Here is a 15,914-nt window from a genome sequence, read left to right as displayed (position 1 = left end):
TTTTAAACTTTTTTATTGCTTCTGGTGTATCTGACTACATGTCAGTAGGTTGAAGCAACCTGTTCTGTCTGTCTTCAGCAGTACTTGTAATTGTTTAGATAAGAATTGAAAGACATAAAGTCTAGTTATTCATCCTAGGTGTCATCACAAAGAAGTGTTTGCCCTGTTCATTCAGCTAGCATTAATTGCAGATGATGTGCAGAAAATCAGATTTTTTGAATGCTTGGTAGTAAATTCCATTTTCCATTTAAGCAGTAATTTACATCTGTGGAATTACACCAGTCGCAGACACTTAAGACTCCTGGGTTGGTAATGAAAATGTGTAAAATATAACAGAAGAAGATTTTAAGATCAATGAAATTTTGACAATGTCCTTTGTAGTTTGCAAGGTGTTAAATATGTTTTTGAAATTGTCTGAAAGCAGTTGATTTGAGCCTGTGGTCCCTCTAGCCTAGGCTGTGATATCATTTTATGATGGATGCTGCCATCAAAACCACTGTTGCAGCAGTGGCAGAACTTAAAACCTGATGTGAAAAAGAGGAGCCAGGTGCCATTACAGAAAAAATCTCACCCTAATTTAAAGTCTCATATGTTGGTCATATACTGTTTCTTCTCTAAAATTTTAGAAAATTGTCATACTTAGTCTGTGCAGGATACTGGTTATCCTAGATTGGCAGTAAAAGGTAAAAATTCTGGACTCCTCCAAAAGCTTCATGGTACAGATGTCTTGATGATGTGATCAAAACTTCAAAAACTTGTGAACAAAGAGTACATTGTGTAGTGGAAAATAAAAGCACACATTTTTACAATAGCGTGAGCCCAGATACAGGGTTATTTCTGTCCTTCATAATTTCAGAAGAATGGAAACCACCATTACAGTGTTTGCAGTCTAATTTCTATTCAGCTTTTGTTCAGAGCCTGACATCTGCATGCATGTTTTGATCTGTGCTATGTTTTGACTGAAGAGATGAGGGCAGGGGATTATGCAACTCATAAGAGTCATAAATCCTGATGGATTAAAAGAAAATGCATATTCTTGCTTCAGACAAAGGAGCACTAAACTTTTCTCTAGGAATTACTGAACCTTAGCCCTGAGACATTGTAATCATATTTTACCTCTATATAGTGGACCAAAACCATTGTTAAATGACCCTTGCTTTCACTAAAGTTAACAATATATAAGCTTTTTAGGAAATCCTTTATTTGGAAGGGAGAAAGTTGAGAAAAAGTGGAGAAAGAGACCTCATCCTAAATTGCTTTTTCGAAAATGTGATGAAAAGTTTATATTGCTTTTATATAGCAACGTAAAAAGGGGGGAGGGGAAATGGGAAGAGAAGACTAAGGAAGTGGAAAGAGAAAATTAAGGGAAAAGCACACTGTATTAATCCTTTCTAGAGTTTCAGAAAGTAGTCCTTGATAGACAACTGCCTTTGCTTGAGAACCATGCTTTCAGGGTGTGTAAGTGGAAAAACCTCTCATAGGCTTTGTGGACCAATTTTGCTTCAGCTCAATGAATTCCAGTTTTAAAAATAACAGAGGGCAGAACTGAGAAGAAGAAAAAGGCTGTGTGTTTAGAGAAAAAGATCTCCAGGTTTTTTCTCTTAGAAATTCCTTGCAGAGAAAATGATAACTCTAAGAGAAAATTTGAGCATTTTTGTTGAATTTAGTCACTAATTCACTTATTAATAGGATCAAGGAGGTCAGCTAGTCCAACACCCCAGACTGGAACTGTTAACTACTGGTATGTGGTTTTAAAATAATCTCAGCCATCACATGAAGTTTTGCCGTTCACAGTTTGCATGAATTCTCTGCATCAGTAATGAAAAGGATACTAAAATAGATCTTTTAATGTAAGCACTCTCTTAAAACACATGTACCATCTCATATGACAGCTCTAAGAAACTCTAATCACCTGTATCAAAACTGGGGAGTACTGCTCTAGAAATTAAGAACTTCCGCCAGCAATGCTTGAAGGTTCTTATGTTTTTTTAATAACAAATACTTCATTTAAATTCTCTGTGCTAATTAATTTTCCTCTTGAAGTGCCTATAAATGAGTTAAATTATTTGAATTTTGACTTGTACTGTACTTTCATTTTCAGGGTGTACATTCCCCCCAGTAAGCTTATGTATAAAGGTGTGTATAAAGGTATAGACACACACACTGAGACATTTAATCGTGGGTGTATTTTTAGAACAAACACCCACTTATATAATTGACTTGAATCTCTGGAGAAGTGGTGTAATGTTGTTAAAAAGATCAGTGACAAGTAGAAAGACACAACATGCTCAACCTTACAGGAATTAAATATGGGTTGTATTGTGTTACTGAATTAGCTTATGGTCACTGAGGGATTTTTATTTTTATATTTTGCCTTGCTTTTCCTGAAAAAAACCAGCAAAGACTTATACTTCAATAAGTCTTTTCTGTTTATAGGCATGGGAAAAAGGAAGAGAACTTATAACTTCTCTTTTAAAGTAATCCCATTGTAAATAAGCAATAAGACACTCAAAACAAAGCTGAGAACAGGGTCCAAAGTTTGTACCAGAAAATAAACCATTATCTTAACCAATTAAAAATATTCTAGTTAGTCCTAGGCAAAATTAGTTAGTTAGTCCTAGGTGGGATTACATAGCTTCAATTTTAATTAGAATTGACTTTAAGACTTCTAGAACTAAAGATTAAAATAAAAAATATGTGGCCTTCTTAAAATTTCTGGATGCTGAACACCACAGAAAGACAAGATGACTATAAGTGGACTACTTGGTGTGAGTTCTGTCAGAGAAATTATAATGCTTCTAAAATATTAATAATACTGTGCCTATAGAGAGAATTTGTCCCAAAAATCAGCTCTAGAATATTGATCTGTATAGGTATATCTTGTAGAAACATTTTTTTCCTAATGTTGTACTATGTTTTGATTGTGAATTTTTTGTTAGCAGTGATCAAAAAAGAAAAATCTGATAAGAAACCAGGAAAATATTTATGCAGACCCGTTAAGAGCAATTCTGGCCACTCAACTTAATGACAGTATTTTGAAGCCAAGCTTGGCTCAGTTTTGTGAAATGGACCATTGCTCTCTTTTCTTCTGGTTTCTGCGTGTGGTCAGGGAGAATATTGTTCTCACTTCCTTTTGAGCAAGCCCTTCATCTGCAAAAGATATCTGGAAAAGTTTCATATAAATAAGATATGAAAACCATGTAGTGAACTCTGATATTACTTTCCACAAAGACCAAACTTTGAAATAATGAAAATCCCCATAGACCTCTTGTCCTCCAATGCTTGTACCATTGAAAACTACATTTTAGTTTCTTCAGCCTTCAGAAACAAGGATAGGAACATCAAAAAGATCTAAAAAATATTTTAAAGCACATTACACTAAATCAAGTATTGTAGGATGATGTTTGCTAATGATTAAGAATAGGAAACTTCAGCAGTGTATGTAGAAAGAATCAGACAGACTCTTCTATGGCATTGCACAGTGTATCAGGTGGAACATATCCCGTGAGACAATTACTAATGCTAATAATATTCTTCAGTTGCTGTGCTGCTAATAATAAAAGAATGGGGACAGTTCATAGAAGAAAGGAATTCCTGTTGTATGCAACAACAGAAATAGCAGCAGAAATGTAACCATAGAGAGAGGTAGAATTCTGTGAACAAGTTAAAAAAAATCACTGTAAATAGGGCTGATCTTCCAATTATAGGCCTTCTCTGTTTATGTAATATTTTATTAATTTATGAAGTCTTAGGGCTTAAATCTATCATAAAGCAAGACTGAACTAATTTGAAGTGATTATTGAAACATATTTAAATGTCCAGCAGGGCAGACTTAAGGAGACCATAGGGAAAACAATAGGAACCAGGGAGTTGTTAATTTGAAAGGTAGATGAGCCAAAGGAAGAATTACATATTGTGTGCTGAGAAGAGTAGAGCTAGATCCTCCTAAAGAAAAATGGAACAAAAGCCTCTGCCATCAAAAAGTAAGATGGTGCAGCATCCTCATCTGCTGAGTGTCACAGTGGCTGTCTTGCTGAGACCTGATGCTGTGAGTTCACTGGTGAATGCTGCATTGATCTAACAGGTCTTCACCTATACAGCTCTCTGCTGATAGATTCCTTGTATGTTAAAAATACAATACCCAGTAATGGAATGCACTATAACAAGTGATTTGGAGTAAAAGGCAAAAGTACATTCATACAGATGTTAGCTGCAACAATTAGAATTTGCTCTGGGTCAAGGTTCATAAATTAAATCACAATTAACCACAAAAACTCTCTCCAAAGCATGGTGGCTATGTGTTAGCCACTGAGCAGCTATGAAAAAGAATCATGGGTGTGATATACTCCTCGTACTATATGAGGAGTCACAGGGAGAGAAAATACAAAGAATGTGAAATGTCCAGTATTTTCTCTCCCTGTGTCTCCTCAGAAAGGAAATTATTTCTTAGTGAGCCAGTACCATAAGGACAAGAAGAAAAACTGTCACACGTCAAATATCTACTTAGATATAAATTGTGTGATGAGTACAGAAGGAGTAGCAGGCACCTATTGCATGGCTCTCTGCAGCTGGAGGAGGCAGGGCTCAGTGACTTGCACATTTTCTCTCATACATCTATGCCCAACTCTTACCTAACTTTTGGTTCATATGCAAGGGTCATTTAAGTGCACACTTTATAGCAAAAAGGAATGTGTAGCAATTGCTGTTCTGCAGTGCTGGACTTAGACCTGTCTGTATTGAGGCAGGAGTTTTAATGATCACATACAAAGAGCTGCTTGGATTAATTTCTGAGATACTGAAATATAACTGATTTTAGAAACCTATTTATGATATACATCTATTGGGGAATGGCCCTAGTATATGTTGATTAACATGCAGAGACAGAATTTATCTGCTGCTGTCAGCATGTATTATCTGATATATAGATAACATAAATATATACCTAAAACAAAACAACTCTCAAACTCTGAATTGTTCAGTGAGGATGACTGAGATTTTCAATGCTTTTATTCAGTTTTACACTGAAAACTTCCTTGTCTCTCCTCCCTACGCCACCTTCAAATCAGAACCTTTAATTCTAAGGTATTAAAAATCATTTGGGAGTTCTCACCATGACTTTGTTCTAAATAAAATCAGTCAAGAGGGTGCACTTTCTGTGGACACTTCATGTGTAACAGAGCAACTGTGGTGACCTGTTCAAAAGCAACCATAGACATAAATTCTTGAAGATGCTAAGGGTTGGTCATAATACTTTGCTTCTTTAGCTGTTCTAATACTAAAAAATATAATAAAGTTGTTAGTCCATTCTCTCACAGTATCTCAACTTAGAGAATTCTGTATCATACAGAATTTGGCAATTTTTTTTTTTTGTAGTTCATGATTCATAGCATGTTCTTACTCAGAGAGGTTATTAATAAAGGTAATCATTCCATTAAACCTACTGGGTGTTTTCCATAAAATCTGCATATTTTATATTGTAACCATAGTTTTCTGCTGACTTTTTACATGGAAAATTGCTTAACAAGAAGCTGACTTGCTGTGGTTTGGGAGTTTGCTCGCTACTGTCACTATATAACAAAGCTCTATCTGTAACAAGCTACCTATGTTTTTAGTCAAACTCTTACTAGGACTTCAGAACTAAGATAGAAATCATTACTGCAAAACCAGATGTTGCTTCTGGTAGAATTAACACTAGTAAGCACACACCCTGCTTCTCTTCTATATTAGAGTGCACGTTACAGCTTCACATCTTCCATCTGAGTCCATCCCAGCAGTGTCAGGGAGTGAGAAGGGAGCGACACATCCTTCTGCTCTTGTCCTATATGCACTTCTAATGCTGCAAGTGAGAAAAGGTACTTGTGCTAGGTATTCTTGAACCAACATTCTAGATGTTTATACTCTGTTAAATTTGACCAGAAATGGTACAACTTTTTTGGTTTTTTTCTCTCCTTCCAGCCACTTGTGCCCTGAGGTGGTCCCCAGAGCACAGAAAATCAATGTGCTTTCCATTTCTAAGTGGCTGATGAGACTATAAAATAAATAGCATCAGTTGGGTAGACTAATAATTTTCTTCTGCCCATGGGAAATAGTTGTAGAAGGACAGTCTTATCTCTTGCAAGCTCTGGAATGCTGGTGATAATCAGGGAAAGTGGGGGGAGGGATGGGAAACTTGTTTTGAGAGGGTTTTTTCCTCTTAGATAATATTAGCTTAGTGGGATGACCATAACTCCTTTAACAAAGAAATTCATATTTGGTCTACGAGACCTTGAGTGTTACCAGTTTGGGTCTGAGCCAAAGCACATTAAAGCATGGCTTTTGTGCATTCACCTGAATGCCTTTTGGGTGAATCTCTCAAACTGTTCAGGGCAGACTTTTTGGAGACCCATCACAGGTACAGGGAATTATAGCAGGGAATTCAGAGTAGTCTTTTGGATTTAGGGAATTTAGGAAGTTTGGGTTTAGAAACCATCTGCTTTTCCTCTGTTTTATTTCCCTGGGGTCATAAGAACATGGTTCCTAATCCCCTGTAGTAGCTATTTCCCCACAGGACATGCTGTCTGGGAATGTAACATACCAGCTGCATTTGTGTTCTGAGGGAAGATATTTCATGCTATTTTTCTTTGAGTAAAAGCTGTCATTATCTGTTAAAAATTTGCTGTTGCAACAAAAGCTGAACAGAACTGGTGTTGGTATTTACAAGAGCTAAGGGCTATAGCTTTTTCTTCCAAATCCTCTTAGTTGTGTGTAAAAGCATTTGTTTTCTCATCCTTTTCTTGTTCTGGATTACGTCTTTATTCATTGCAGTAGTGATGCATTGTAATAGCAAATTGGTAATGTCTTTAAGCAGAGATTTTCTGGAAATACGTAGCACAACAGTGGCAGAAAGCAAATCACTTATAGAAATCAAGCAAAGTTTGAAATATGTATCCTTCTGTCTGCATTTGTCTGAAAGTTACAACATCCAGAGCAAGTCCTGGCTGGGGTTTTGTTGGGTGTTTGGTTTGATTTCTATTTATTTGTTTTGTTTTGTTTTCTACTTCAAGGTAATTCTGTGCCTAAATATTGCAGGAAATTTCAGTGAATGACTCCATTTTAATATCCATTTAATTTCTGTCACGGTATTCTTGCTAACTCAGAGCTTTTAACTATTTCCACTTACCACCAGCTGTGAATTCATCTTCCTCCCCTTCAGTTAATTTAAACATAAGAAGTAATGAAGGTCTTTGGGGCATGACAGCATCTCTTACAACTATGATTCTTTGTCAGGAGGAGATGTAACCTATAGGTTACAGTGATGCAGATGATCAAATGCCAGAAAAACAGCACTGGAATTAAACATCCTCTTGAATATTTCTATTTGTGTGGTCCTACTCAAACCCTGCTGCAGCCTTCATTTTGCAGAACACCTTATTTTCTCTCTAAGATTAATTTCTCCATAAAATCTAGTGACCATGTCACAGTACTTAAAGCAGATTCAAAGTGGAATATCTAACTACGTTAAAAGAAAAATAAAGGATGAATTTGGTTTGTAGGAAACCAACACAACTGAGTCGTGCAACCTGGTATTTCAGAGGTTTATTGAATATGCCATAGATAAATGCCATTTTTAAAATATGTTCCTGTTCTGTGGTACAGTGTATCAAAATATGTTTGAAGAGCTTTTCTTCTACACTGGAATTTGTATATTCTTTAGTCTCCCTGTATAAACATGATGCACACACTTCATGCCAGGGGGAGTGACCAGGCATTTATTAGAGTAATTTACAAATTTCAGTGAGCTTTCACCTATTTACATCAGTGAGGCTGGGTTTGCAAGGTTTTCTAAAGATACGCTGAAATGACAAAATGTGCCAAAGAATAAAAGGCTCTAACTTTCCTATTCTTCTCTAAGGATCAATTGCTGTTAGAAATTATACTCCTACATAAATATACAGTGGTGCTAACAGTCAGCTCTCGTCGTTTTTCTTTACAAAAAATGCTTCAGACTTAGTGCTGTGCTCAGCTATGTTAAATCCCATGCAAAGCAAATTTTTCACTTATTTTACCAGTGAAAACAACAGCATCCTGAGCACTTCGATGCCTTTGCTAAGTTATTGCAGAGTTTCTCTGCAATAATATAGAGAAAAGATAAATGATCAGAGGGCTGGAGCACCCTCCTATGAAGACAGGCTGAGAGTTCAGGTTACTCAGCCTGAAGGAGAGACGGTTCTGGGGAGACTCTTAGAGAACCTTCCAGTACCTAAAGAGTTCAAGAGGGCCTTCAAGAGAGATGGAGCAGGACTTCTTACAAGGACATGCACTGATAGGACAAGGGGGAGCGGCTTTAAACTGAAAGAGAGTAGGTCTAGATTAGATATGAGGAAGAAATTCTTTATTGTGAGGATGGTGAGGCACGATGACAGAACCGTTGTGGGTGCTCCATCCCTGGAGGTGTTCAGTGCCGGCTTGGACAGTGCTTTGAGAAAGCTGGTCTGGTTGCAGGGGTCCCTGCCCCCATGGGGTGTGTGTGAGGAGTGGGTTGGAATTAGGTGATCTTTAAGGTCCCTTCCAACCCAAACTGCTCTACAATTCCATGATGGGTTGGAAAATCTAGCTGATGTAAACCTGAGGAATAATTTTGGATTCTGAAGATAAATTTGAGCTTGTAACCCTCTAAATTGGAGCTGTAAAAATTATTTGAGTTTTTCCCCCTAGGTAGTATAGAACAGATGTCTGTGATTCTATTTTATTCTGAAGCTCTGCTTCATTTTAAGGTACTCAGTTGCACGTGTTTGATTTTTTAACACTTACTTTCACAAATCCCTTCCTAACATAAAGCACTGAGGATCTGAGGTGATCGATACCATCTTTCAGTGTGTGTTATTTCAATTTGTGTGTAATAGTCTGAATTTTGTTTTCAAGAGACATAAATAAGAGTTCTATCTCAATAACTTGTTTGTTTCTCAGCATTATGTTCCCTTGGTGGTACAATAAATACCTTTAATTTTTTCAAGAAATTATGATTGTCTACAAAATATGTGTAAAACATACCATGTTTCAGCTTAATAAGCTCATCAGTGGAAGAAAGATAGTGATATTTCTATTATTTGTATATGTATTTAGAGTATTAAAAATAAAGGAATCCTAGTTTTCTTCTCTAAATATTGCTTTGTATTGCAGTATATCAAACCATTCTTTGTGATTTTTAAAATTCAAGTGGGCATGTTTACTTGTAACTAATTAGGTAAACATTTTTTTTAAAGTGAGATTTCCACTAAAAAAAAACAACCTTCAGATGAGTTAAGGAAGGTAACTACTCCAGTTCAGTTTGAGAACTTACTCAAACTTAATATTAAAATATTGCAAAACCATAACTTTCTCTGCTGGTATTTTTTTCTGATTACATTGAGAAAAGTACGTGTAGGAGGAGATATCAACATACATGGGTACATAATTATTCCTAAGCAGGTGCTGCACATTCAGCTTAAGCTCAGTGAAATGCTTGACATTTCTTGAGCATAATAATTTCTTAAAAAAATATCGCAAGCTCTGGGATTTTTCTGCTGGATGTGTGCTACAACTCTTGAAACCAAATTTTTTTCTTCTGGTTTTGTGGACATTTTTTTGTCATCAACTCAGAGGCCAGACATGAAGTGAGCAGTATTAGTTTTCCTCCAAAAGGATCACTGCAGTTAGTCTTGCCGAAACTGAGTCAGAGATGCAGAAAGCCAAAATAAATGGCTACTAGAACTGATTTTTTAAGTAACTGTAAGATCCATTCAGATGTAAGTTATAAATTCTGCTGACCTGCAGACTGCTGTGGAGTCAGAGTGTGTTATTTGTGTAGGCTGTTCTTCTGCCCTTGAATTGCTCTGATGGTCCTTCAGAACAAAGCAACAGTGGTGAGGTTTTAAGCTAGGGGTGCTTAAGGATTGATGGAGTCATTTAACACTTTTCTTAGGAATACAAAGTGCAGATCTGTTCAGATATGTATCCTCTGCTCTCTTTTAAACACATAAAAATAAAAAGCCCTCAGATTCCATAACTAAAATGTTTGCATGATGCACAGAGTAGTTTAGCTAGTGGAGGAATAGTTGGAAAATTGCTATGGTGTACTTTAATTTCACATAAATCCCTAATAATAAAATAAATCCTTTTATGGATTACATGTATAGCCTGTGACTATAACACCATAAATTATAGTATATTATAAGCATCTATATGAATCTATAATGGCATGTTATGGCAGCAAGAAGATGACGTGTGTATACTATAACTGGGTGAATTGTCCCTAATCATCTCTCTCTAACCATCCTAATTGTCAGACTGCAATCAAGCCCACAAGGATTGATCTAATCTTAGATGAAACAGTTTGTAGCAGATGTTTCTTTATTTCTTCAATTCCTAACTTTAAATGCCAGCAGATTTGCAATGTGCAAAATATTAGTAATAAAAAAATGCTATCAGAAATTTTAGGATTTGAACTATGATACTAAAATTATCTAACACCTACTTGTATTGTTGCAGAAGGTCATGCCCCAAGCTCTGTAAACTAGAAGTTTAACCTTTCTCTGTAATTTGGATGATGAAATGAAGCTCAAGGGTATATGCAAGGTTATCATATATGAGGAATGTTTCCCTGCTGGATAGCATTCACAGCATACCTTCAGACAGTATTTCTCATTGGAAACACTACTAGTCTTTTTTTCTCGTATATATTTGTGGGATTTCTTTAATCCTGACTTGACAGCTTAAACAGCTTTTCTTTTATTGTGGTTGCTTTGTGATAGATAGTTTGGTAACATTTGAAGAAAATATGTTGAAGTAGCCAAGAGGAGGTGGAGAGTTTGACTCAAAAAAAAATTGCAACTAAAAATTGAAGCTACCCAGGCTTATTGTGTCTTGTGGTAAAGTCTCAGCCCCACATCCCAGAACTGCTTGCAGGAGCGGGTAAGCTCTTGCTTCTGAGCACAGCAATGGATTCATTTGGCCCCTCCTGTTTGGGTGCTGGATATCAGATGGCTGTGGTGTACCTCTGGCCTGGTGCTGGGAGAAAGGTGAGTTCCCAGCAGTGTGTAAAGGAGCAGGAGCTGGCCTCAATTCCCTGCCACTCTGCACCCTCTGTGCTAATTTGGGAGCTCAGTGCTGTGCAGCGGTGCTCTGCCTCTCTTGCTTCTTCGTAGGAATCCAAATTTGCCACCCAAAATGCACCCAATTAGTGCACTGGGAACTGTATTTCATTTCTATTGTCAGAAAGGTAGACAGCAAAATCAGAGCTGTTCAAATGTTGGTAGCTCAGGTAAGTGGATTGCAACCATGAGCTGTTTTGGTTTGTAGCTCAGGCTTTTTTTGTTCTGTTGAATTGACTCAGCAATAGCTTAGATCCTGTAACTTGTTCTTTGGGCTGAGGTATAGATCCCCATTTTCCTCCTGGGCCTTTTTATAGATAATAACTCTGTTTCATTTTCTCCTAAGTTTACTTGAATGTGTGACAAGTGTAGTTTCACTGAAGCAGTAAGGTGTCACCTCTTGTCTCCTTTCCCTTAGCCAAATTATGCACAGAATCAAAAAACGGTGGGTGTCAAAACAGTGGTTAAATATGACTTTACTGTGACAACTATTTTTATTTTTCTCATTATGAATGCCATATTTTAAAGTTGTGACTACATTTTTTAATCTCACAGCAAACGGCATTTCTCTCACATACCCCATAGAAATATTCATTTTTAATGGAGATAACTAGTGAGGTAAACATGAACACATTCATATTTTGGTGTTTTTAATGCGTATACTGCAGATGTTGTCTTGTCAAACAGGAGAGAATGCACATGGCAAGTCAGGGATGAGAAATCAACTAGCCTTTCCTGCAGATAATGAGATGTAAATGCTGAACGGAATATTATTATGTTGTTGTCTTCCTGGGAGAAAATGTGAGAAAATGTGATAGGTTATGCCAGCAAAAAGCTCCATGAGTGATGCTTCAGTGCCTGTCCTGGTCAGTGATGGTTTCTGTTAGTAATTAGGAGCTGACTCATTGCTGTTTCTCTCAAGAGACAAATGTTTCTACAGCTAGTGGCAGAAAATTAGATGGTTTTCCAATATACCCAAGAAAGCTGCCATTTGTACTGTCCTTTGGATAGGTGCAGAGAGATTGCACAGCATCTAAAGTGATTTGGCAAAAAAGCTTATAGTGTTGTGATTTTATTTAAAAAAAAGCATTGGGGATTTTTTTGTTGTTTCTGTTTTCTGTTGGGTTGTTTGAGTGTGAAATTTCTGAAGTAATGTGTAGAAAGTTGTCAATAAAAGTCCCTTTTCTAAATATTAGTGATGACTGGGAAAACTTTATTTGCTACAGCTGTGGATAGAAAGAAATGTGAATCTCAAAAGCATTTATTGTAAATTGCTAGGAAAAAGCCTTAGAAATATCTGGAAAATTGAAAATCATACATAACATTTCCACTATAAACCAATTATTTTAAAATATTTTAGAAAAGAGGAAAATACTTCCTTCTTTCTGAAAAATAAATAGCCAGTGGGTTTCCTGCAATATATATTTTAATAGATTTGTTATGAACAGCCATGGCAGAATAACACAGAATTGTATGATGTGATCATGAAAAGTAACGGCCCATTCAGAGGCCAAATTTTTGCATATATTAGTCAAGAATATTAAAAAATATGATCATGCTGCAAATGTGAGCTGAGCTGTGTACTATATTAAGCAGAAGAAAAAGTATCAAAATAAGATTATGCACAGATTTCCTAAGTAATTGATCTGTTGTAGTGTTTCAAGTAGAATATTAAAGAAAGTATCTCTGAAGATTAATAGAAATGTATCAGCATTAGAAGTCAAATTTCTGACTGGAGAGATTTCAGAAATCATTTGAGGGGAGGGTGATAAGGTAATGTTGTTCCAGGTTATGGAATCCTCTTAGTAACAAGATGAGGCTGCTCAGGGTCCATTGTGAGGACAGAGGCTCCTCTCCCCTTCGAGCTCGTACATTGTAATCAAAATCATTCCCATGTGCTATCACAAGGGGCAACCTAATCAGTTCTCACCAGACCACAAGTGTGCTGAGTTATTGCCATGGCTTACTGATACGTAATTGCACAACATCCTGGGTAATAGAATCTGGAAGAATATTTTTTTTTGTGCTTTGCCCATCTTGTAAAACTGAGATAGAAAGGATGTTGTTTAAAGAGGTTCAGCTATGCGTAAGGCTCTGCAGGTAATTTCAATAGAGTCCTTCTCAAGATCGTAATGAACAAGTTTTTTCTAATTGATACAATAATAAAAGAAAACCTAAACCCAGCATGTACTTGATGCCATCTTCCTGAATTTCTCCAGTAAAAAATGCAATAGCATGGGGCAGACTTTGTGTTGTTAGCCCTTGATACAAAATTTTAAAATCATATTTGTTGAATAGTTGAGAACTCATCCGAGGATGTAACCCTGATTAAATGATCAAATATTTGGCATTTCTTCAATAAGCACATGTGGAAAACAGTGTCACAGGAAATACTGAGTATTATGGAGACAACACAGCAAGTGGTTCTAATTCTCTCAGTTCTGGAAGGGCTGATGCTGATTTCTCTCACAATGGCTTACCCAATTATCTGAGGACTTTAGAAGTCTTTCAGAAGTTTTGATTACAGCCAATGGCATCCTAAAGTAGGCCAGGGATAAAAGAGTATCTCACAGTTCGTGAATAATTGAGTAGGCTTCTGTATAACAATGAGGTGCCTTATGAAAGGCAAATGTTTGTTTGCTGTGTGCTCACATCTGCACCTATTTATTCATATTTATAGGTAAATTCATATGCTAATGCTTTTTCAAGCACTAAGATACAAAGTGTCTGTTGGCATAATAAAGTAAAATGCTGCTGAAATGCAATGGAACTGTACATGTTTATACCAGTTTAAAAATTAGGTTGCAAAAAATAAAATCCAAATGCAAGGATGTATCTTGGCATAAGTACATAGAATATCAGGAGTCCTCTTTGGGCCTTTTCATTCTTCAGATCTCTTCTCTTCTTAAAGGTCTGGAAAAAACAGATGCCAATAAATTGAACCAATTGCTGTCTAAAGGACAAACTTGTGTTTCTCTCCTCTTGCTATTCAGTGTTCTCTAAAAGCAAAGGCTGTTCATTCCTGCAATCTGTGTGCTGAAGCTTTTGAATTCATCTCGGTTCTGTAATGTGTGAGAAGGCTGATGAGCATCCTTAAAGACAACTAGCATCAAACCCTGGTATTTGATAGCAGTTCCCAGTTATAAGGAGGTCAAACCGTTCCTCTAGAATTTCATCAACTTATCTGCAAAACCTCAAACTCACTTTCACAGTGTCCCAAATTGATATCCAGTGACAAAAAGAATGAAGCCATCATTTGTCTGAACCTGCTCATTTGTCACTAAGGGAAGTGCTTTGGAGTATGCATTAGATGACCTTTGATCTAGACAATGTTCTCATCCTCACAGGGAGAGATCTGACTCCATGACTAGGATGTATACTTTATCTTTTTTTAGGAGTATTTCTAATGTACTGGATCTAACTGATACTTCTCATTGCAACAAAATATGACTCTCCCATATATACACATATAAAAATATATTTTAAAAACCATGAACAAACAAAGAAAAACAAACAAACAAACAAAACCGTCCACCAACCTTTGAAAACCTTCTGTTACTCAACACAAATTATCAGTTTCATTGTCACCAGCTGTCAAAAATTCAGGTCATCTGCAAAATGCAGATTCCATGACCATGCTAAAACCCACCACCAAGATGAGGACTTGGGTTGGTCTGGCTTTTCTAAAGAGAATTTTTTGAGGACTGTAAGACATTAAAGGCATATAATGAAAATTAGGGAATCAAGAAAACATTTGAAATTAAGATAGTTGTGTTCACCTTGATAAAGCACTTCATAGGAAAAGACTTTCCTCAGAGGAAGAGAAATGAACTGAAACTACACATAGACTAAAAACACCCAGGATCCCAGAAGAGCCAGAAGTATTATTAAAAGTGACACTTTTATTAAATAAATAAATATCCCCCTTTCAGACAGTTGGTACTGTTGTTTTTTAGTAAGGTCAAAATAGTGTGAATATTCCATATCTTTGTGTGTGGAGCTTTTCACACCACAAAATTGTGTTGAGCTAATATGTTTAATCAAGGAATAGCTGTGGGAGCAGTGCTGTAGTTTTGGTAAAGTCAAGTTGCAACACTGCCAAGATGTTATTTGAAGAAAGTACTATCTAATAAAGATGGTTTATGATGTCCCAAAGTGTAATGTCATTTTTTTTTTCAGGAAATATGATATTGTCTTTGCTTTCCCTCAGGACAGGTGAAGTAATTTCCAAGATAGAAAGCACAGTTGTACAGTTGCCACTTTACAACCTTAGTAGAAAAAGCCTGAAAATTCTACACTTTGCAATACATGTACTGGCAGAGGATTTAATTATATACCATGTATTCTTCTAAAAGTCTTCATAATTAACCATATTGATACTGTAGCCCAATGGTAGGGTTTCAAAAGAATTCACTTACTTTGACTGATAACATTCATCTTAGAGAGTGGCAACAGGATAGTGTCAGTAGTATTATGTCATAATGTGGTTAATTAAGCCTAATTATTTTAATGACACTACGTTTTCTGCTTGTATTCAGTTTAGACAGCAGACTGAGGGGAAAACTTCCTGCTCTAATTTCCTTGGGTTTTTATTTACTTAGTTTTTTGGTAATGGGAGGTATGGTTGATCCAAATTTAACAGTACTATATTTCTTGTGCTGTGTCATTAAATTTTGTAGAATTTGTACTGAATTAAGGCTCTTCATGTATGGCCAGTGGAATCATTGGGTGATATTGGGTTTGGGACTTTTTTCAATGTATCCTTGAATTAATAACATAAAATTGCATATGGTATTGTTTATAGAG

At 36.3% G+C, this 15,914-nt stretch overlaps 1 protein-coding gene across 1 annotated transcript in view; it reads left to right on the top strand.

Annotated features, from left to right (window-relative positions):
- Positions 1-15,914, top strand: part of DOK6 (docking protein 6) — a 203,054-nt gene that overhangs the window by 76,658 nt on the left and 110,482 nt on the right. The gene's annotated exons all lie outside the window — the stretch shown is intronic.

Source organism: Ammospiza nelsoni, chromosome 1, assembly GCF_027579445.1.
Source record: "Ammospiza nelsoni isolate bAmmNel1 chromosome 1, bAmmNel1.pri, whole genome shotgun sequence".
NCBI classification, from domain to species: Eukaryota; Metazoa; Chordata; class Aves; order Passeriformes; family Passerellidae; genus Ammospiza; species Ammospiza nelsoni.
The sequence above is the reverse complement of the archived record's forward strand: the minus strand, read 5'-3'. Positions and strand labels throughout refer to the sequence as shown.